The 22,348-nt window shown below is 42.4% G+C and overlaps 1 protein-coding gene across 1 annotated transcript in view; it reads right to left on the reverse strand.

Annotated features, from left to right (window-relative positions):
* LOC145408996 (putative neural-cadherin 2) overlaps positions 1 to 22,348 on the reverse strand; it is a 364,003-nt gene that overhangs the window by 340,653 nt on the left and 1,002 nt on the right. The gene's annotated exons all lie outside the window — the stretch shown is intronic.

The following is a 22,348-nucleotide window of genomic DNA, read 5'->3' on the forward strand; positions in this document are numbered from 1 at the left end:
GCTTGTCACGAATTGGCGCGATTTTCTAACTAAATAAACTCGTGACATTGAACTTTGAGTGAAACCGCGAATTCTAGTGAATTCCTATTAAGTATCACTCACTCAACTGCCACACATTCACCCGATCGGGAGTGTTTTCAGAACATTTTTCACTGTTTCATAAGTGATCGTCCTTGCACGCGACATTAGCGCATTAGCGGAGTGATTTACTATTATGGGCGTGTTTCACTCGAATGAATTCCATTTCCAGTTGGTGGCTGGCCTCAGTCCTTGCCTCGCTTGTTTGAATTCAGTTAGGATTGAAGCGCCGTGAGACCAGGTCGTTCTTCAGCGGGTTCCTGAAGTCTCCACTCAGTGTGATCCGGTGTAGAGGTTCAGCATGTGTGGCAGCGTCCTTCCTGAGCAACAATGCCCAGTTCATCGCGCCTAGCCCCTTTTCTGACCAGTATTTTTCTTTCGTTTTTCCTAGGCTTAAGAGTTTAGCTTTTGAGTGAGCGAGTGAGTGTGTTCTCCTTATTTTGAATTCATTTTGAAACATGTAATGTAAATTTAACTCATTGTAATCAATAAATTAACAGTTCTTTTTCTTGAGCTTAATATAATGTAAACTCGTGTTTTATTTCTCCACATTAAGCTTATTTCACTTATAGCTCCTAGTTTGCATAAACGCTTTGCATTATTCACAACTGGTACTTAGGCCAGTTCTTTTGTATTAAGCTTAAAATCCGTTGTGCAACCAGGAGTTAATGCACCAGCAAGAACCTGTTTATCATTAATAGCATTAGATATTGATTGTCAGGGGTGGAGTCACTTTCTCCAGAGGCCAACAGTACTAATAAACAGCACGTGTGAGTAGTCTCTGCTGTGTACTGTTGAGAAAGTTTATAAATTCTCGTCCTTAGAGAATCGGCGAAGTAAGTTGGCATAAAGTAATCATTGCTTGATTTTCACAAGTCAGTTCATTGTCTTGTTCTAAAGTAACATTTTAAAGTATCAAGTATTATTGAATATTATTCTTTAAATACATATTCTTAAAAACCCCGTGACATCTGGCGACCTCCTTCCAGGATATTAACTCCTAGCTCTAAACTGATTCACGAGATAATACTCATTCACTCATACTTAGGTATTTATCATTAAAGTCTATAGGCACTATCTTACTGGTGATTAGTGATTCATTTCAATTAATTTTATGTAATAGTTTTCAGTCAGTGTTTTGTTTAATTTTCTTTCTTTACCAGTCTAACTACATAAAACTGGTCACCACTAACCTGTGCCTATATTCTTTATTCTCGATTATTGGCATCTTTCTCAGCAAAATAGCAGTCAGTACTTAGTCTCTAGTTCACTTAGATTGACTTAGCATCATGGCTGCCAACGTCTATGTATAGGAAGCTAGAGATATCTGGCTTAGCGACCCCGAAAAGATCCAAAACTATGTCCTCTCACGGTTTAATTATGAGCAACAACGTGAGAAAGATGCTCGTGAAGAACGCGAAGGAGAACGTGAACACGAGTGAAAACAATGTGAGGAACGTGAGAGAGAACATGAACACGAGCGACAACAACGCGAATACGAGCAAAAACAACGCGAACTCGAGTTAGAACAAGAGCGAAAACAACGCGAATACGACCGAGAACAACGTGAGAGAGAACGTCAACTCGAGTTAGAACAACAAAAGAGAAAACGTGAATACGAACGAGAACAACGAGAACACGAACGTGCCGAGCGTGAGGCACGTGAAAAACATGAACTTGAGATGTTGAAGCTCAAGCAAGATTCCTTGGCTTCAGACACATCTGGTGCAGCTGGCCCAAGCTCCACGAGCGCTCTCCCTGCACATATTATGGTGACCCCACGCATCAAGCTTCCTCCATACAAGGAAGGCGAGCGAATCGAGCCATACATAGCTCGTTTTGAAGACATGGCTCAGCTTTACCAGCTGGATGATGCAGCTAAGCGGCTTCAGTTTCTTAGCCTGTTTGAGGGCCCTGCCCTCGATATTCTCCACAGAATTCGTGGAGACAATCTCACGTATGAGATGATGAAGGCCGCACTCGTCAAAGGTATGGTCTCACAGTTGACGACGCCAAGAGTCAGTTCATGAGGGCGCGTTTACAGGGAAAAAGAGACTGCCGTTCAGTTTCTTGACTGGCTTACTGCTCACTTAGATGAGTGGATGGAGAAAGATGAAACTCCTTCCACACAAGAGGGGATAATTGACCTTATGCTGTACATGCAGCTAGAAAAGTCATGGCCTGCCAAACTTATGGCTCAGCTTAAGATATGCCAGGTAAGGGATGCCAGCCAAATGGTGGAGAAGGCTGATGCATTCTTCACTGCCTACGGGTATCAAACTCGCAAGCAGCATACCTGGAAAGCTGATAAATCTGGGAAACTGTCTCAGACCGAACCCCAGCAACAAGGCCGTTCTCAGAATAATAGCCAAGGTCCAAAACCGCAGAAGAAGGACCAGGGGCAAAACACTCAGAAACCTGAGTGTAAGTGGTACAACAAGCAGAACCCTAACCAGCAGCAGTACTGGTATTTCAAGCAGCAGCAGGGCAAGGACAAACCACGTAACCCTCAGTCAGGACAATCGACTTTAGTGTATAGGAGGCAGGATGCAAATGCAGCCTTCATTCCCCAACAAGCACACAGTGGTGCCAACCCCACCAGTACAGGTACTTCCCTGCAGTTCACAAGCTCCCCAGCGACAGTGAACCCTCCATCTCAGGTGGTCAATGCTCCAGCTCCTCAGATGGTGAGCATGACCCCTCAGGCATCAAGTTCTCAGGGCACCACATTTGCTGCATCATTTGTTCCACAGTCTCACCAATGACTGGCTGCTACCTCCTCAGACCCTTCCACCAGTAACACTGCCTTTCTTGTTCAGCCAGAGTTTGTGGGAGGTGTTTCTGTAAATGTCCTGAGAGACAATGGTTCCTCAGGTTGCTCCGTCAAGCAAAGTTTAGTTCGGCCCAACGAGTACACAGGTAAGCAGGTCCAAGTTAGACTTGCTGATGGATCAGTGAGATTGTTCCCAGAGGCACGTATCCAGGTGGCATCTCCTTTCTACACTGGCTTGACAGCTGCTGTTGTCATGCCAGACCCCTTGTTTGACCTCACTATCGGCAACATACCGGGCATCAAACACAGTTGCGCTGTAGATGTTTATACTCAGACTTTGGCTGTTGCAGTAACACGAGCCATGGCCAAGGCTCAGAATCGTGTCACCCCGTTGACTGTCGCAACGCCGCAAGATTTGATTCATAGTCAAGATGTTGTCCAAGAACAACAGTCTGACCCGACACTTGCCTCAGTGTGTAAGAAGCTGGAGCATAAAGTGATTAAGTATTCCCGGGGAGGTCAACCCAGGTTCCTTCGCAAGCGAGGACGGCTATACCGTGAGTCACAAACACCCCAGGGCAAGGTTCGATTGCAGTTCATCATTCCCGTGAAGTATCACCGGGCAGTGTTCAAATTAGGTCATTGTTCAGTGATGGGAGGTCACATGGACCAAAAGAAAACCTCTGACCGCAACCATACTGACTTTTTCTGGCCAGGAATGGGACAGGAAATAAAAAAGCTTGTGGGTTCCTGCGATGGGGCAAGTGATAGATCAAGATATATCCTCAATATTGTTAATTTCAGCACACGGTGGCCTGAAGCCGTGGCTCTTAAGAATATAGAGGCCATCACTGTTGCTGAGGCATTGATCGAAGTGTTCTGTCGCGTAGGTATCCCCAAAGAGGTCTTAAACGACCGGGGTTCGCAGTTCACCTCTGCAATGATGAACGAAGCATTCAGGTTGTTGTCCGTCCGAGGCCTGAGAACTACGCCTTATCATCCCATGTGTAACGGGCTGTGTGAGAGGTTCAATGGGACTCTCAAGAAGATGTTAAAGCGCATGGCCGCCGAACAGCCAAAGAAATGGCCGCAGTTCATTGCTCCTCTTCTGTTTGCTTATCGAGAAGCCCCACAGCATTCCTTGAAGTTCTCATCCTTTGAACTGGTGTATGGAAGGTCGGTCCATGGACAACTTCAAGTCCTTTGCGAGTTATGGGACAATGAAGAAGCCGACCCTGAAGTCAAGACCACCTACACCTACGTCCTTGATCTAGCTGACCGCCTCCAGTTGACGTGTGAGTTAGCTATGGAAGAATTGATCAAGGCGTGTGAAGTTCAGAAAGCCTATTATGATAAGAAGGCAAAACTTCGGAAGTTTAGTTCAGGTGATAAGTGCTTGGTGTTACTCCCCACTGCCCGGAACAAGTTGTTGGTGCAGTGGAAGGGTCCATTTGATGCAGTAGAGCGCATTTCAGACCTCAACTACATGATTCAGATGGAGAATCTTCGTAAAAGGTTCCACGTTAACATGTTGAAGGCTTATCATGAGTCAAAGCCCAAGGAGACTGGCCTGCGAGTACCTGATGATAGTGACCAGCCACTGGAAGAAACCGGGGCAGCCGCGGTGATCTCAGCTGATGACCATGATGACGAGCCCTTAACCACTCAGTCCCGTCAGGAAGAGACTGTCGGAGATGTTTTTACTTAACACTGACTTAGCATTGGGTGATCAGAATGCCATAAGGTCACTGCTCTGTCGGTGTGCTGATGTCTTCTCTGACCAACCTAGACTTGCAAAGTTGATTGTCACAAAACTGAGTTGACCAGCGATACTTCCATGAAGGTTAAGCCATATCCGATTCCCATGCGACTACTGGGCACAGTAGACAATGAAATTGCTGACATGGAGATTGCAGGTATTATTGAAAAGTCCTCATCTCCTCACTGCAGTCCAATTGTAGTAGTTCGCAAGAAAGATGGTGGAGTCAGGATTTGTGGCGACTATAGGAGGCTCAATGCAATCACCAAAGTGGATGCTGAACCGATGGGTGACCACATTGCCATCTTCTCCAAGCTGGCAGGGTCACGATATTTCACAAAGCTTGATTTGGCAAAGGGATTCTTTCAGATTCCCCTTCACCCCGAGAGCCGTCAGTTCACTGCATTTGCTACTCCTAGGGGGTTGTATCAGTATAAAGTCCTCCCATTTGGACTTACCAATTCCCCAGTGGTATTCAATTGTGCCATGAGACAAGTGGTATTGTAGGAATAGAGATGTTTGTTGATGATGTCCTCATTCATTCTGCCACGTTGGAGGAGCACCTCAGACTCTTGGAAATTGTCTTCAGTAGACTCCAGAGTTTCAACACGACTGTGAAGCCTAGCAAATGTAAAATTGCTCACAGTGAGGTGGAGTTCCTCGGACATATTGTTGGCAACAATCACTGCAGCTGTCAGGGTGACAAGATTAGGAAAGTTAGAGAAGCCCCGAGACCCGTGACCAAGAAACAGGTTAGGTCATTCCTTGGCCTAGTGAGGTATTATAGGAGTTTTATCCCCAACTTTGCTCTTATTGCCCAACTGTTGTACGAAGTGCTTTGAAAACATGCTCCAAACACCATTGAATGGGGAAAAGTGCAAGAGAGTTCTTTTGCCGGCCTTAAGAATATGCTGTGTAAGGAGCCTATCTTGCAGCTGCCTGATTCCAACAAACCTTTCATACTGCACACTGATGCATCACAAGATGAAATAGGTGCCGTATTAATGGAGGAATCAGAAGGCGGAATTTTCCCAGTGGCATACCACAGCCGTAAGCTAAAACGTGCTGAGAGGAATTACAGTACTGTTGAGAAGAAACTCTTGGCTGTGGTTGATGGTGTTAAGAAATATTACTATTATTTATATGGGGCACCATTCACTCTGGAAATTGATCATATGCCACTCACTAGTCTCAGCACGACCAAGACGGCTAATGCAGTATTTGCAGCAGTTTAACCTTGTTGTGAGATACATCAAGGGAAGTGACAATGTAGGCGCAGACCTGATGTCTCGCCTGCTACCTGATAACTAACATGGGTCCCATTAGCGAATTGCAGTGTTTGATGTCCTGCACAAATGCCCAGTCTTTTCACTAATTAGGTATAAGGTTTAACCAGTAAACTGAGTTCCATTAGCGAATCGCAGTGTTTGATGTCCTGCACAGATGCCCAGTCTTTTTGCTCATGACCACATTCCCTGGTTAATTTAGCGAATTGCAGCATTTGATGTCCTGCACAAATGCCCAGTCTTTTCGCTAATTGGGTTTAGAGTTTAACCAGTAAACTGGGTCAGCATTTGATGTCTTGCAGAGATGCCTTGACTACGTTTTCTGGTTAATAATGTAAATAGTGTACTTTTTGTAACATAAGTACTGATTGCTAGGCACAGAGAGAGAGAAATGACACTTTTGATGATCCACCTTGATTGCTTTCTCAGGGGGAGCTGGCAGGTGCAGCATTGCCGTGCAGAACAGCTGATTGTCCCTGACGCATGCTGCTGCCTCTTCTCTTCTGCCTCGTCGTCATCATTTACTATTGACTTACATTATGTAATTTTACACGTAGGTACAGTTACACCACAACCGTCAAACCTACACTGTGTATTACATACATTATGCTACATAACAATTAGTTGTTAATGTAAATGTAGCGAACTTTTCACTCAGTTTGACCTGAGTACAGGATTTTTCACTGTTGTCACAGAGTTTTTTCCTCAAGCTTGCTTCTATTAACATAAATATGAGGTTTTTTCGTTCACTGGCGACTGTGACTTTCTCCTGTAGCAGGATAGCACACACACCACAGTGTGAATCTTGTGTGACTGAGTTAGGATTTATTTATGTACAGTACATATCATAAAAAATTTTTGTAGAATTTTTTTTTTTTTTTTTGATGGGGCATAATGTCACGAATTGGCGTGATTTTCTGTCTAAATAAACTCCTGACATTGAACTTTGTGGGAAACCGCGAATTCTAGTGAATTCCTAACAAGTATCACTCAGTCAACCACCACGCATTCACCCGATCAGGAGTGTTTTCAGAATATTTTTCACTATTTCATAAATGATCGTCCTTGTGCGCGACATTGGTGCATTCGCTGAGTGATTTATTATGGGCGTGTTTCGCTCGCATTAATTCCGTTTCCAGTTGGTGGCTGGCCTCAGTCCTTGCCTCGCTTGTTTGAATTCAGTTAGGATTGAAGCACCGTGAGACCAGGTCGTCCTTCAGTGGGTTCCTGAAGTCTCCACTCAGTGTGATCCGGCATAGAGATTCAGCGTGTGTGGCAGTGTCCTTCCTCAGCAACAACGCCCTGTTTATCCCGCCTAGCCCCTTTTCTGACCAGTATTTTTCATTCGTTTTTCCTAGGCTTAAGAGTTTAGCTTTTGAGTGAGCGAGTGAGTGTGTTCTCCTTATTTTGAATTCATTTTGAAACATGTAACGTAAATTTAACTCATTGTAATCAATAAATTAACAGTTCTTTTTCTTGAGCTTAATGTAATGTAAACTCGTGTTTTATTTCTCCACATTAAGTTTATTTCACTTATAGCTCCTAGTTTTCATAAACGCTTTGCATTATTCATAACTGGTACTTAGGCCAGTCCTTTTGTATTAAGCTTAAAATCCGTTGTGCAACCATGAGTTAATGCACCAGCAAGAACCTGTTTATCATTAATAGCATTAGATATTGATTGTCAGGGGTGGAGTCACTTTCTCCAGAGGCCAACAGTACTAATAAACACCACGTGTGAGTAATTAGTCTGTGCTGTGTACTGTTGAGAAAGTTTATAAATTCTCGTCCTTAGAGAATCGGTGAAGTAAGGCAAATAAAGTAATCATTGCTTGATTTTCACAAGTCAATTCATTGTCCTGTTCTCAAGTAACATTTTAAAGTATCAAGTATTATTGAATATTATTCTTTAATATTGCATATTCTTAAAAACCCCGTGACAATGTTGTTTATGTGTGTTTGTGTGTAACTGTGTTTGTTTGACTCCGTGTTTGTCTGCCTTTCAGTGTGGCTGTGTGTATGTCTGTCTGTTTATATACATGTGTGTGTGTGTGTGTGTGTGTGTGCCCATGCCGTTGTGTGCTTCTCTGTCTTTGGAGTCTGACCTCTGACCTGCTCAGGTGAAGACGAACATTTCGGACATCCTCCCAAGTCCGGGGCGCTGGTGTGGTGATCGAGCTACTGCTCTCCGTTCCTGTTATACCGACTGAATAACTCTCCTGCACTGGGGGTGCTTTCTCACACTATGGGTAGTGTGGCAGAAGCCAAGACGAATGAACAGCTGGTAACAGGAAAGGCGCATGAAGGAGGGGAACATTCAACGGTAAAGATGGAGATAGAAGTATCGAATCAGGAGCTATTCATGGACGTTCCTTGCATGATGGCTGGTGCTAAGGATGGTATGATCTGCACGATGGCTGGTTGGTGGAAGGGAGAGAGAAAAATGAAAAAGAATGAAAAACTAAAATAAAAAGACATGAGCAGCAAGGAAGAAAGCAGTTTTGTTGATAAGAGACAGCAAGGGGCGAAATCTGCTGAGGATACTACCGCAGGAGAGAGAAGTGCGATGTTACAATAAAGAAACTGCGCAACAGAGAGGAGGCGCCTTTACTTCCCCAGTGTGTGTAAAGTCCCTGTCACACATATGCGACTCAAGGACCAACCGCAGCGCAACTCAGGGTCGTAACGGCTTTTGTCATCGGTCGTCCCTTGATTCTCCAACAAAGCCCGGACTCTGGGGGGCAGTCCTGAGCCGCTGGGATGACTCCTCGAGCCTCACGAATTTTTAAGGCACGCATAAAAAAAATCGTGGTCGTCTCACGAGTTGGTAAGAGTCGGGTCACGGTTGGATCGTAGTCGGGAGTGTCATATGTCAGTACTAAAGCAGTCTTAGCTTAATTGGATGTGTCGTGATGCGTTCGTTGCGTGTCAAGAGTGCAGTTGCCAAAAAAAAAAAAAATTTACGACTGCGTAACGAGTCGCCAACCACGACCAGACCACGACCAGACTGCAACCAGACCCCAAGCCGACCATGCAATGCATTTTGACAGTCCAGTCGGCGATTCGGAATCATGGCTCACGACCACGTGACAACTGCAAGCAGACCACAAACAGACCACATGACGACTGGGCTAGGACCGATCCCAGACCGCGCAAAGAGTGCACCAACAGTCTTGGCGGGAAACTGGGCTCGGTTGGCGATCTGGCAAGACCGGTCACACATGGCAACTGTGTGCCGGTGAGCGAGCGACATATAAAGCATGAAAGGCCCATGCTTGCCATCGTGAGGGGGTCGGTGGGGGGGAGGGAGAGGCTCGGGGGGTGAGTCGTCATGCATTCCCCGAATGTGTCACACAGTCGTGTTGCATTCTTGGGCGGTTGTGGCTGATAAAATTCCGTTAAAATTTCAAACTTGAAGACTCGTTGCTCCCTCGCCTCATGGTCGCCTTGCGGTCGGCTCGTGGTCACCTTGTGATCTTGTCGCGTTCTTGAGGACGTCACGACCAGTTGTGAGGCAGTCATGAGCAGATTAGATTCGGGGCCAGCCAGGAGGCGTGGGAGCCAACTAGGACACGACCTTGAGTCCCACCGTGGTCGGGCCTTGAGTTGTATATGTGTGACAGGGGCTTAAGCTGACACTGTCGGAGAAAAGGTTATGGTCAGCAAAATCAACACAGGGAAACCGTGATTATGAGAGTGTTCTGAAGGAAGGGATGAATAGACCATTCATCAGAGTTGCTGGTTATGAGGTAGTAAGGAAACTTACTACATCAGACTATCGGGGAGTAGTGCTGGAGGTTCCCGAGGGGAAATGAACCTATGCAAAGGTGTTCCTAGCTCCCGGACTTACTCCTGGAAGATGACTGTGTGGTATCAGCCAATAGGTACATTGTCAGGGGTCAGGCTAGAAACAGTGTCATAGCCCTGGGAAAATTATTAGTGCCTGACTAACTATACGTCTTGGGATATGGCTACTGCAAAGTAAGAAAATATATTGATGAACCTATCATTTGCTTGAACTGCAGCAGGTAGGGGCACAAGGTACAGCGATGTACCTTCCATACTTGCTGTCGGTATTGTGGGGGGGAAAAAAAAAAAAAACACGGCTCCAGATAGTGCTGAGACAAAATAAAAGCCTGAGAAAAAGTTCAACCCTACTTCTGTAACTGTGCGAAGGAGCAAAATGCATGGTCCAGGCAACGTGTGAAAAGACCCCACCACAAACTAGAATCCTCGAGTGAGGAAAGACATTATGTAGATGCCCAGGCACCACAAGACAGTGCGTGGGCGAGGCAGCCTGGAAGGCAGAACAAGACGGGTGGTGGTAGTGGTGATGGTGGTGGTAGTGGTGGGGACCGGTCAGGCCCCATGGGAGCATATTAACCTGTCACGTCCTGAGCTATTTCGCACCTCTGACACCCCCCAATCCCGAGGGATTTTCAAAAAATTTTTTTTTGGTTAAAACCTCCGCTTTTGGTGAGAAACACTGAAAATACACAGAGAAAACGCTCACCTGAGGTTTAAAATACTCAATCCAGGTACCAGTACCTCCTTACCTGACTGGGTTTTCTAACAGGCTGGCACCAAAGAAAACGAGTTCTGTGGGAGGGTATCTATTTCACACCACTCATAAACAATATTTATTTATTTACTTGGTACGAATTTATATGTAGTACGAGAGTATATTGGTTTTCAAACAGTAATATAGGTATTATAAGCATTGTTTCACTTACTAACTCATCACCATACCTGCCCTTCTTTTGCCACATTACCTGATCATTATTTCTGACTGTTTCTTCCTCTAATGCTATGTAAACTTTGTCCTCCACATTGTCATCGATTGGGGAATCACTCTGGCCCTGAATATCTTTACTGGCCAGGTCACTGGTAACAGTTGAATTGCCAAGACAATGGTGTGAGGGGGGGAGGGGGAGGTTATGTAGTGTAAGTCATTGTCCCTGCTTGGCATCTTGTAGAGGAATAGAGGAAGGTGTCCCGTGTATATGTATGAAAAATCACACGCGAAAATTGAAAATTGTGCAAATTAGGGACCTTGCAATTGCAAGACGTACCAGTACGTCATCGGGACTGGCAAATGCAAAATGTTGCAACGTACCCATACGTCGACGAGACGGGGCGGGTTAACTGCCCAGCTTCACACATACCTGACATCCTTCTTACCTTCATTGCCATCATACAGGAAATCAAGATGATGTTTGATAAAGTAGAAAAGCCTGAGAAAAAATATGAGGAAATGAGCGAAAGTAATGGGAAGAGAAAATACTAATAAAGAAAAAAGTGAATAATACAAAGACAGTGGTAGAAAACAATGTAGAGACGTCTATCACAGTATTTTCAGCAACTTCCGTTAATGGTTCTCAGTGCATGAATCACAAGACTAAAGAAAATACTAAAGAATCTCGTGTTGTGACCGGTGTAAACGATGACACTGAAGTTTCTCCACGTTATCTCCTGGCCATGTGTGAGGAGATGAGAAAAACGGCTGAAGAACTCACCCTCGGTAGCTACTCACAACCATAACAGCAAATTGACCAAGGGTTCAGTATGTAAAGATTTAGTTAGTGTTTTGGGTAGTACAGTGGGAAATCAATGGAATTAAAATGACCTAATCAAATCTGAAAATATTTTCCTGCAACGTTAATGCCATTAACAACCGATGCTCACTGTTATACCCTTGAGCTTGATATGGACATTATAACATTGAAGGAAACTAGAGAGGAAGAAGGTGATCTCTATGGAGTATAATTACCTTCGCCAAGGAGGATATGTTTTCACCCCTGTCCGTTTGTTTGTTTGTTGGTTGTTTGGTTGGTTTGTGAGCAAGATTATACAAAAACTACTGGGCGGATTTCCACGAAACTTGGTAGAAGAATGGGTCTTGGCTCAGAATAGACTCCAATAAATTTTTGTGCAGATCCGTATAAAGGTACGGATCCAGGAATTTTTGTTCACTTTCTTTAACATTGCGGGATAGGGAGTTTTTCGGCATTTTTGTAAATCTTTTCAGTAAATATTGCGTGGATATTGAGAAAAATTAGGCATATTTAGGATGTTGGTATCTACGAATGTGTACAGTTTGGCACAGATCCATTTAAAATTCCGGATCTAGCGGATATAAATGTGTTTTTATACGGGGGTAGTTTTTTTCCATATTGGATTAGACTTGACTGAATTAAAAGGAACTGCACGTTGGGCCTTGGCGGGGTATGCGCTCTACTGAGTGCCATTCTAGTCATCATTGTTCTTACTTAGCATGTAACAATAGCAATGGGGGTACATCAGTGCATATTAAAAAGATTATACCAGCAGAATTATTTGAACCACTTGGAAAATGTCAAGGCATTGAATACATAGGCATTAAAGTAAAACTACAAGAAGGATTTATTACCTCCGCCAAGGAGGTAATGTTTTCACTCCTGTCCGTTTGTTTGTTTTGGTTGATTGGTTAGTGAGCAAGATTACACAAAAACTACTGTGCGGATTACCACGAAACTTGGTCGAAGAATGGGCCTTGACCCAGAATAGACGCCAATAAATTTTGGTGCGGATCCGTATAAAGGTGCAGATCCAGGAATTTTTTAACATTCTTTAACGTTGCGAGATAGGGCGTTTCTCGACATTTTCGTAAATTTTTCGGTGACTATTGCATGGATCTTGAAAAAAATCACACCTATTTAGGATGTTGGTATCTACGAATGTGCACAGTTTGGCGCGGATCCATATAAAATTCCGGATCTAGCGGATTTTAATATGCTTTAATTGGGCAGCAGTCTTTTTCCATATTGCATTAGACTTGATTGAATTAAAAGGAACTGCATGTTGGTCCTTGGCGGAGGTATGCGCTCTGCTGAGTGCCATTCTTGTTAATGTTGTAATTTGCATCTAAACAAAAACTTGCTGGACGTCCAAAACCTACCTGGATGCATGTTCAAGGGTCTCACTCTCGTAGTGGGGAAACTTAATGCTATACACCCTACTGTAGGAAGTGCAGGAAGTCGAAACGAAAATGGGGATAATTGGGTACAGTTTTAGGGAAACCATGATGATGCTACTTTGTTCGGTGAAGGATTGTCAACACATGTGCTTGGGAGCAGATTAGATTACGCTTGTCTTCTTCACCCTTCTGACCTGACTGGCTCATGCTCTTGTGCAACACTTATTAAGTGATCAGTTTGCTCTACATGTCGAAATTCTCATTCGCAAAATCCCATACCAAATGAATAGAAAAAGAATATCATTACTTAAATGTAAGGTTATTTCCGCAATGGAATAGAACAGTGGTAGTAGAGTTACGAGCCTTATGGAGTAAAAGAATTTTATGATGATTTGGTTGCAGAGATAGAGGCCTTATTAAGTGTAAATATCCCTCCTACCTATAATAAAGCTATTGGTCGCAGATCACAATATGACAAAGACAAAAGAGTGATAGAGTGAAAGAAAATATTAAAGCATGCTTGAAGACATTGGTTATGGGCTGGGAAGAGTTAGGAAGCAAGATTAGCCATGTTAGAAGTTGCTAGAACATGCAGTCAGGTAAGGCAGGAAACGAGGACGAGTTACTGGCAAGCCTTTACTCAGAATATTGGTATAAGTAAAAGTGTCAAGGTCATATAGCGCCACGTTAATAAAGTGAGAGGACGGAAAGAGAGAACTCCAATAGCAGGAGAGCCTGAAATAATAGCTCAAGACATGGTAGAAAAATGGTCACAGACAGCCAGTTTCTATTCCCTCCCTGCTGATATGAGGGACTAGGTGTATAGTCCTGAGCCATTACGAACTGGTATGAAAAAAAAAAAAAAATCACTCTTGTAATAATACTACGAGTGAAGAATTAATCAGTGTCGTTAAGAGTGAACAGTCCACAGCCTCAAGAGGTGATGGGATAACATACGAAATTTTAAACTGCTTGGCTACACTTGATAATTTTCCATTGCTGGACGTGTTCAACATAAGCTTTACAGAATGGGTATTGCCCGATAAATGGAAGGGGACTGTTATCATCCCAGTTCCGAAAGGCAACGCTGGTTATAGTCCTATATCTCTAATAATTATTTTTATGTGTAAAATGATGGAGGGGATAATAGTAGGTCATTATATCTCCTGGGTGATAATCTTTCTAATAATCTGTATGGGTTCAGAAAAGGCAAAGGTACATCTGACTGTATAATGGGATGTATCTCACATGGAAATTAAAAATGTAGAATTTTTATAGACTTAGAAATAGCGTTTAACAAAGCTAAAAGTGACATAATAGTGTATGAGCTTGCAAATCTTGGGGTGTTCGGTCGAATGTCGCGCTGGATAGCTGACTATCTAGGTGATATGAAGACCAAGGTGTGGTGCCAGGGATACTTGTCGGAACAAGTATAACTGGAACTGGGGACACTACAGGGAGGGGTACCCTCTTCAATGTTTTCATGAACAGGCTTGCATCAGACAAGTATCCTCAGTGTGTACGACCCATCCTTAATGCAGATGACATCCTCGTACAAAGTAAGTCTATTCTTAGCATGCAGACAGCATTGGAGCAGCTGGGAACATAGTGCAGATTTCTTGGGCTGGTGATTAATTAAAGTAAAACAAAATATCAGTTTGGACAGAGTAGTGATGACAGACTCACATTAAATGGGAACGAATTAGAAAGAGTACAAGAGCACAAATACCTTGATGTTCACGAATTAGAAAGAGTACAAGAGCACAAATACCTTGATGTTCTTGTAGGGTATTCAAATAAAAGGAAAGAAGCTGAGATGCAACATATTACTACTATGCGCAAGTCTCGCCTGCAGCCGTTGAAATCTCTGGCTTGGACAAGAAGAGGAGCGGACATCCCTATGCTAAGTATGATATACTGTACATCAGTGCAGTGAGGTCACTATTGGACTAAGCTGCACCAGTGTTGTTTGTAATAGATAGAGGGAGGCTGGGGAAATTAGAATTGATTCAGAATGAGGCTATGCGCATCATATTAGGGTGTCAAAGAATGCCATGGTAGAGATCAGGAGGATGGAATTTAATCTGCCAAGTGTCAACTATAGCATGTGATGGCCTTATTAGAGCAGAAAGTGGTGAAAAACTAAGACAATGCGTTTTGAATGCTGAAAGAATAATACAGAGTATTTTAAGCAAATTAAAGAAAGTAAAGAACTGCATCAGCTGCAAGAGCACTACAGTACTGCAGTTCGAGAAACCTAAACATCCAACTTGGGAGGATGGATCAGTGGAGGTAAACATCAGAGCTCTAGTAATGAAAAAAGAACACTATATGCCAGGTGAACTGAATTACATATACAATGGCATTATCAACGAGCTACCAAGGGAGAACAGTTTTCACGTTTTCTGTGACGGGTCTGTGAGTGAGGGTGGGAAGGCGGCATGTGGAGTACTAATGAGAGAGAACACCGACGGGAACAAAGCAGAGAAAGAGTTCAGCCTAAGACTATAGGTGATCACATCTCGCCCACCCAAGCTGAGTTAGAGGCCATAAATTTATGACTGTTTAAGGTTACATCTGTTGGAAAGGATGTTTTAATGTTTGTTGACAGCAGAAGTGCTATAAGTTCTAAAACAGCTATAATCCTAATTATGGTTTACTAACATCAGCTTGTATGATTAAAATAAAAGTAATAATGTTAGGCGCAAATAATGTCACATTCACTTGCTTATTGTCCAATGTAGGTATAAAGTTAAATGAAAGAGTAGACATTTTTGCCAAAAATGCAATAGACAAGGAAAATATATACATAGCATGCTATCTGAAGAATCATCAGCTGAGAAATATAATACGTGAAGAGAAAGAAAGCACTGCATTGGAGAGAAGAACAATGTTGTTGGGAAAATAGCTCAGCATTTAGACATTACATTCATGTCAGTCAGGACACAGGCATTGTGCATCGGTGGCACGGAAACGTGTTAGTTGATACAGTAACCATGAGGCTGAGGTTAGGGTGTAAGTACTTTTGGGAATAAGGCTACCCTGTGGCTGATGCAGATATATAATGTAGGATGTGTGGTTTTCATGACGCCCACACGCTACAATAATAGTCCTCTCCTCATTCTATAGGAATGGGGAATAAGGCCACCCTGTGGCTGATGTAGATATATAATGTAGGATGTGTGGTTTTCTTGAGGCCCACACACTACAATATTATATCCTACACTGTCCTCTCCTCACCCTATAGGAATGGAAATATTACAGATATATCAGAACAGGTAATCTGATGATTAATAATAAGAGGATTGAAGAAACCTTACAAAAATATGAGAGATTAGCTCCAAGAATATGATATCTGTAATTTTGTGATCCTGCACTGTGCATGAACATACATGAAGTATAAATACATGTCCGTATATAACTCCTTGGAAATCAAAATAATGTTCTAGCCAGTGGCAGGGCATTGTAAATATAGATAAGTAGTGAGGCTTTAGTGGAATGGGGGTGCGGTGGGAGGTGGGGTGACTGCCTACCTCTATGCTGTGAACCCTAGAGGGATTTTTGGGGGGAACGGTTTGATAGCTGGTCACTGCTAAATCCTCATCACCATCCCTTGGGGCTCCAGCTGCTAGGCAGTCCCACACTTCACCTATTTCTTTTCCTTGATTTATGTACCATTTCACTCGGTTGATCTTAATATCAATATGTATATTATGTACGGTACATGTTAGTTAATAAGATGTCGTATATTACTTCATCAACTTTATAAGGTAATTCATGAAAATCCCCCCTAAGGGACGAACACGGTACAGGGTGAGAGCAGAGGAAATTTAGCCTCATCCTTTTGACAATTTTTTTAAATCAATAAACTGTTTCAAATTCAAATTCTTTCTTTTATGTATTTGTAAGTCAGTCTGTGTTTATCTCTGTCTTTCTGTGTTAGTGCTTGTGCGTGTCTGGGTGTCTCTGCTCGTGTATTTAATTCGGCTCTTCTTTATATTTCTCTGTGTGTCTATTTGTCTTTGTTTGTCTTCCTGTCATCCTTTTTATCTATCTGGCCGTCTGTTTGTCTGTCTGTTTTGAAGTCGTTGTGGCTTCTCTATTTCAGTGTGTGTGTGTGTGTGTGTGTGTGTGTGTGTGTGTGTGTGTGTGTGTGTGTGTGTGTGTATCGGTCTCTCTCTCTCTCTCTCTCTCTCTCTCTCTCTCTCTTTCCCTATGTGCTTGTCTAGCTTTCTCCATGGCTGATTGTCTGTCTTTATCTTTTTTTTGTATCTGTGTCTGTCACTGGGCGTGTGTTTAGGTCCGTCCGGGTGTTTGTATCCATGTTAATTTCGTTTGCTGTCTGTCTTTCTGACTCTCAGTCTGTGTGTGTGTGTGTGTGTGTGTGTGTGTGTGTGTGTGTGTGTGTGTGTGTGTGTGTGTGTGTAATTCAACTGTATCATGTCAGTTTAAACCATGTGGATGGGGCTCCAGACGGGCATCTATTAAGCAGGATCAAGAAAAACCTGTTTCTGTGAGTGGAGAAGTAATGCGTCCCAATCAATGCAGAACGAATCGGTATGCTGAAAACTGGTAGACTTTTGGAATCTTGGGTGAGAAGTTTGTATGAAATTTTGAGATGTCTGAGTGGTTGTGTGAGCAGATAAGTGTATGTCACGCAGGGAATCTCCAAACAGTATTCATTTATGTATGAATGTATGCATGTTTGTATGTAGGTATGCATGTATGTATGCATAAATGTATGTATGTACTGTAACAGCAGTGGTGTACAGAAATGACACAGGGTGGTAGTTATGCTATATCTTGGCAATATGCTTTCAGTACGTGATTTACAGATCATGACAGGCAACCAATCTTCACGGCCAGTGGACACGACTTTCCATCGCTGGAGAGGTAATCCGCCCTTACCCGATGGTGCATACATGGGTAGCGGTGTGGAATATTTTTGAACACATGAAAGATGAAGATGCAACACGTGCTTCAAGGCCCGTCCAAAGTTGGGACTCAGCAGAGGCCAGGAGGATTATTAAACGGATGCTATACCGACACAACCGACGGAGGCTCCAAAGGACAAAAATAGGCAAGCAGTAATATAGTAAACTTACAGCACGTCCCAATTTATGTTTTTACGTTTTTTTTATTTTTTTTTTTTATAACTTAAGTAAGGATATTATTGTCCATAACATCTAAGGATATAGAAAACAGAATACGTTCCATGCTGCATTATCTGTTCGACAAACCTCCAGTTGCCTCTTATGTTTTGAAGCAAATGTCCATATGATATAACTTTCATCCCGAACTAGCCTCCTCAGTAGAGAGCACAAAATGGTAAAAAAAAATGTATTAATGTTAGGTAATTGTAGTAACTGATTTAGGGACATGAAAGGAAAGTAGTAAGGAATGCAAATTATAATAAACTGGTAGTACGAAGGAGATTCCACAAAGGTGAATAAAAGCGCACTTTAGGGAGAGTAAATTCATCTGCCAATAGCCAAAGCATCAAAAATAGAGTAGATGGCCGTCAGGCCTCGGAAGCTGACTCTGGCGAGTAAAATTGTCCGGAGTTGGCCAGAGAGAAAATGACAAATTTACATACTGCCACCGCATCATGTTAATTGAACTCCGTCAGTCCCTAGAGTCCTAGACGAATGAAAGTGCACACACACACACACACACACACACACACACACACACACACACACACACACACACACACACACACACACACACAGTGTACCGCAGTTAAAAAGCCTCTAAATGACTAGTTCATCATAAACCCCTTAATTTACACAGATTACTGTAATAACAGAGATAATATGAAAAGCGTATGAGCTATCGCTCACTGTTGTTATTTTAGGGGCAATATGAATGAAGTGTTGTAAACTCCATAAAGTTAGGGTGAAAAGTTCAACTACTATTCCTCTAAATCCACAATCCACTTATATTTCTTCTTGATGCAAAATATACAGGTAAAATGGAATCAACCTTGGACAGAACAACTACCCTTCCTCTCACTGCTTAGGAGAGTTAACCACCACAGGAGAATGAGAAGCAGAAACTGTAAAATATCAGGCAAGTCTTTTATCCCCAACTGTTCTTCCACAGCTATACTCTACCCTACTTTTCCGAAATTTTCAACGGGTCTGTTTGTATGAGTTGCTTCATGAAAACTTTGACTAATGACTAAGAAAATTACGAAAGCTGTAATTAACCACTTCTACTCCACTTACAGCCAATATAGCAATGCTTTGTTAACTCCTTCAGTCCTTTGACGTCTCTCAAGATGCTGATAAGCATCTCAACATCCTAGTCTATCACTGACTACGTTAGTATGTACTGTAAATAAGTAAGTGACCGAGAGGTAGTATACTATTGGTGTCAAGCAGTTTCAATATGATTTTAGTATAACTTCGTTAACAGGATGAGGGTCAGCAGGGGATGAACTATTGCTTCTGAGAACAATAAGTCAATGGCTAAGGTCACAGGGCACTCAACTAAATAAGTTTTGATCCCTATTAAGCCCATTCTCGTTGGAAGGATTGTGAGTACGGCAAGAACGAAGGAAGTCGAGTTTGAGATAAATAGTCAGAAGTCAAGGTTACAGAGCAAGGTTAGAGTTCGGCCTGTGTGCTTCTTTGCGAAAAAAAAAAAAAAAAAATTGATCTGATTTCGTGGGAAGGATGAGTGTGCTTTTAAGAACAGGAAGTCAAAAGTCAAAGCTACAAGGCTAAGTCAACTAAAAAGAAATAAAAAACGTATTTGTTTTAGACCAACGTGGTGGGGAGGTTCAGGATCAGGCAAGGTTTAAAAGATTCTATTATGAAAACAATCAATCAACGTTCAAAGTCACAAGGTAAGTTCAAAGTCTGACCTGTGTGTGTTTTGAGATTCTGGTATTTACTTGACGCTTGTCAGCATCTGCTCTACTTACCCCCATTAATATCTTCAGCTCTGGCTGTCTCCAGGTGATTTTCCTCACCTCTTTGCAAGTGTTAAGAAAGCTGAAAGGTGGGCTGGCTGAACAGAGAGCAATGATTGATAAGGTGTGATAACGGAAGAATAAGATCTATGCTTGGTTGTATAATGCACAAGGGGCAAGGGATTGGTTGTCTGATAATGACGTAGGATGAAGGACAAAGATGCAAAAACAATGAGGGAAAAGAGATAAAGAAACCTAGGAGAAAACAGCTTATGCAAAGTGAGTGCAACAGCTGCAGAAGTAGAAATGCTCAGTGGCTTACAAGAGAGATTGTAAAAGTAACTGGGTAGATAAGACTTGGTGCAGATGGAGGACGTGGAGGGTGTAAGGGTTTCACAGACAAAATTTGTACAGCATGTGACGTGGTATGCGTGGTGAGGGAAAGTGATAAGGGGATGAATGAAACAGCGTGATGGAATGATGGAGTTATCGAGCTGTGAAAGAGAAGACAAGAGCATAGTGTGAATGGATGGGAAGTAAAAGGACTAACGATGTGGAAAGACTAAGAAATAGCTGATGTTAGGGAGAGAAGAGAGATGAAGAGACCGGTAATCGAGAGTAAGTAAAGGGTGGAAAAATGTGAGTGTGAAATAGAGGGAATGTAGGAAACAGTTTCGCTTGGAGGTTAAAAAAGTAAGACAAGGTGATATGGAAGGCAGCCGAGGGATAAAAAATTAATACTGAGGAATGTTGGTGAAGAAAAGGAAGAGAAAAAATCGATCCAGAGTAGATAAAATATGAATAAGCTTTTGAGTATACAGAACTAAGGTAGTGCAAGTACAAGTGGTTGGGGAATGGTTGGTAGAAGACAAAAAAAAGAGGAAGGGATCAGTAAGAAGGACATGTGTAAAGCAGTGAAGTAAGTGAAAATGGAGAAAAAACGATTGACTAATAGAGTGTGTGGCGATATGTTGAAATATGGGGAAGGAGTAGCAGGTGAATGAGTCTGTAAATGTGCAGATTAACGTGGGAGAATGGCCGAGTTCCATTAAACTGGAAGTCAAGTATAGTTACTGTCCCCTTGTATAAAGGACAAGAGGAAGGAGATGAGTGTGTGGTAGTTATGCGAATATTGGTCTAGGGCAGGGGGAAGGTATATGGTACGATACATTTCGACAGAATTAGTGAAAAACTGAGACACAAACATGTTTCAGACATGAGATTTGTCTTGCTTCCGAGGTTGTCCAGTATACACATGGATTGTGTTATAAGAGAGTTGCAAGAGACTCATGGTGTGGCAGTTGATGTTGGAATGTCTCAAGTGAGGGAGGGTGGAGCTGAAAACTGCCTGTACTGTTGTGTACTGATTGTAATATTTTGATGAATAAATATATGAGGGAGTTGCAAGGCTTGGTGCATGAGTTTGGAAATGTGTGTAAGAAAAGAGATTATAGGTGATAGCAGCAAAGAATATCATTATCTCTAAGGTGAATGGAATTACACACTGAATTGTCAGGCAAACTGGTTAGGCAATGGAGACGGTGAGATTTTCCTAATATTTATTCCTGCCAACAAAGTTTAACAGAGGTGACATATTAACCTGTGTCTCTTTGTCGCTTTGTGTGTAAGGTATCTTAAACATCTGTTTTGGGATGTCTATGAAATGTGGTGGATAGATGGACAGAGAGACAAGGAAAAGTTTATTAGATTTTGTGGTGGATCCGGATCTGGATGCAGAAATGAATGATTCTGTGTGTGTGTGTGTGTGTGTGTGTGTGTGTGTGTGTGTGTGTGTGTGTGTGTGTGTGTGTGTGTGTGTGTGTGTGTGTGTGTGTGTGTGTGTGTGTGTGTGTTTTGGCTCGGGGATGGGGTCTCTGAGATTGTATACCAGGGAGAACTAAGACCGTCGAATTAACCGACTATGTCAGCCTAAAAGTATTCTTCTGGTTAGAAAGAGTAATAATTGGCAGTAAGTAATAAAACATATGCGCTGCCGGAGGTATGTACTCACTGGGCGCTTTCTATATAGTGTGATGGGCAAGGACGGAAGTGCTGGAGGTGAAGTGCAAGAAAATGTAAAACAGCGAGAGAAGACTGCGAACATGTAGCAGACAATGAAAATAAATGGAGAAACGAACATGGAATTAAAGAGGTCATTGCACGACGGTCCTGTCATCCACGTTGTGTGGTACGGAAGTGAAACAAGGACTTCGTCATATAAGTCAAGTGAGCGAAGAGTGGAATGAGTTATTACAGAGGAGAATGTGGAGTTGCTTACATATATATATATATATATATATATATATATATATATATATATATATATATATATATATATATATATAGTATATCTATCTATATAGATAGACAGATAGATAGATAGATATGTGTGTGTGTGTGTGTGTGTGTGAGAGAGAGAGAGAGAGAGAGAGAGAGAGAGAGAGAGAGAGAGAGAGAGAGAGAGGACGTTTAGGTGCGTCGTACTGCTAATGTCGTGCTTTAAAATATTATATGAAGCTGACATTGTGATGTTCCAGCTATATAAAGAGACAAAGGGAGAGAAAGAAAATGGGATACA

The sequence above is a fragment of the Coenobita brevimanus genome, chromosome 79, assembly GCF_032717465.1.
Source record: "Coenobita brevimanus isolate Jiangsu-jjx chromosome 79, ASM3271746v2, whole genome shotgun sequence".
In the NCBI taxonomy this organism is placed as follows: domain Eukaryota; kingdom Metazoa; phylum Arthropoda; class Malacostraca; order Decapoda; family Coenobitidae; genus Coenobita; species Coenobita brevimanus.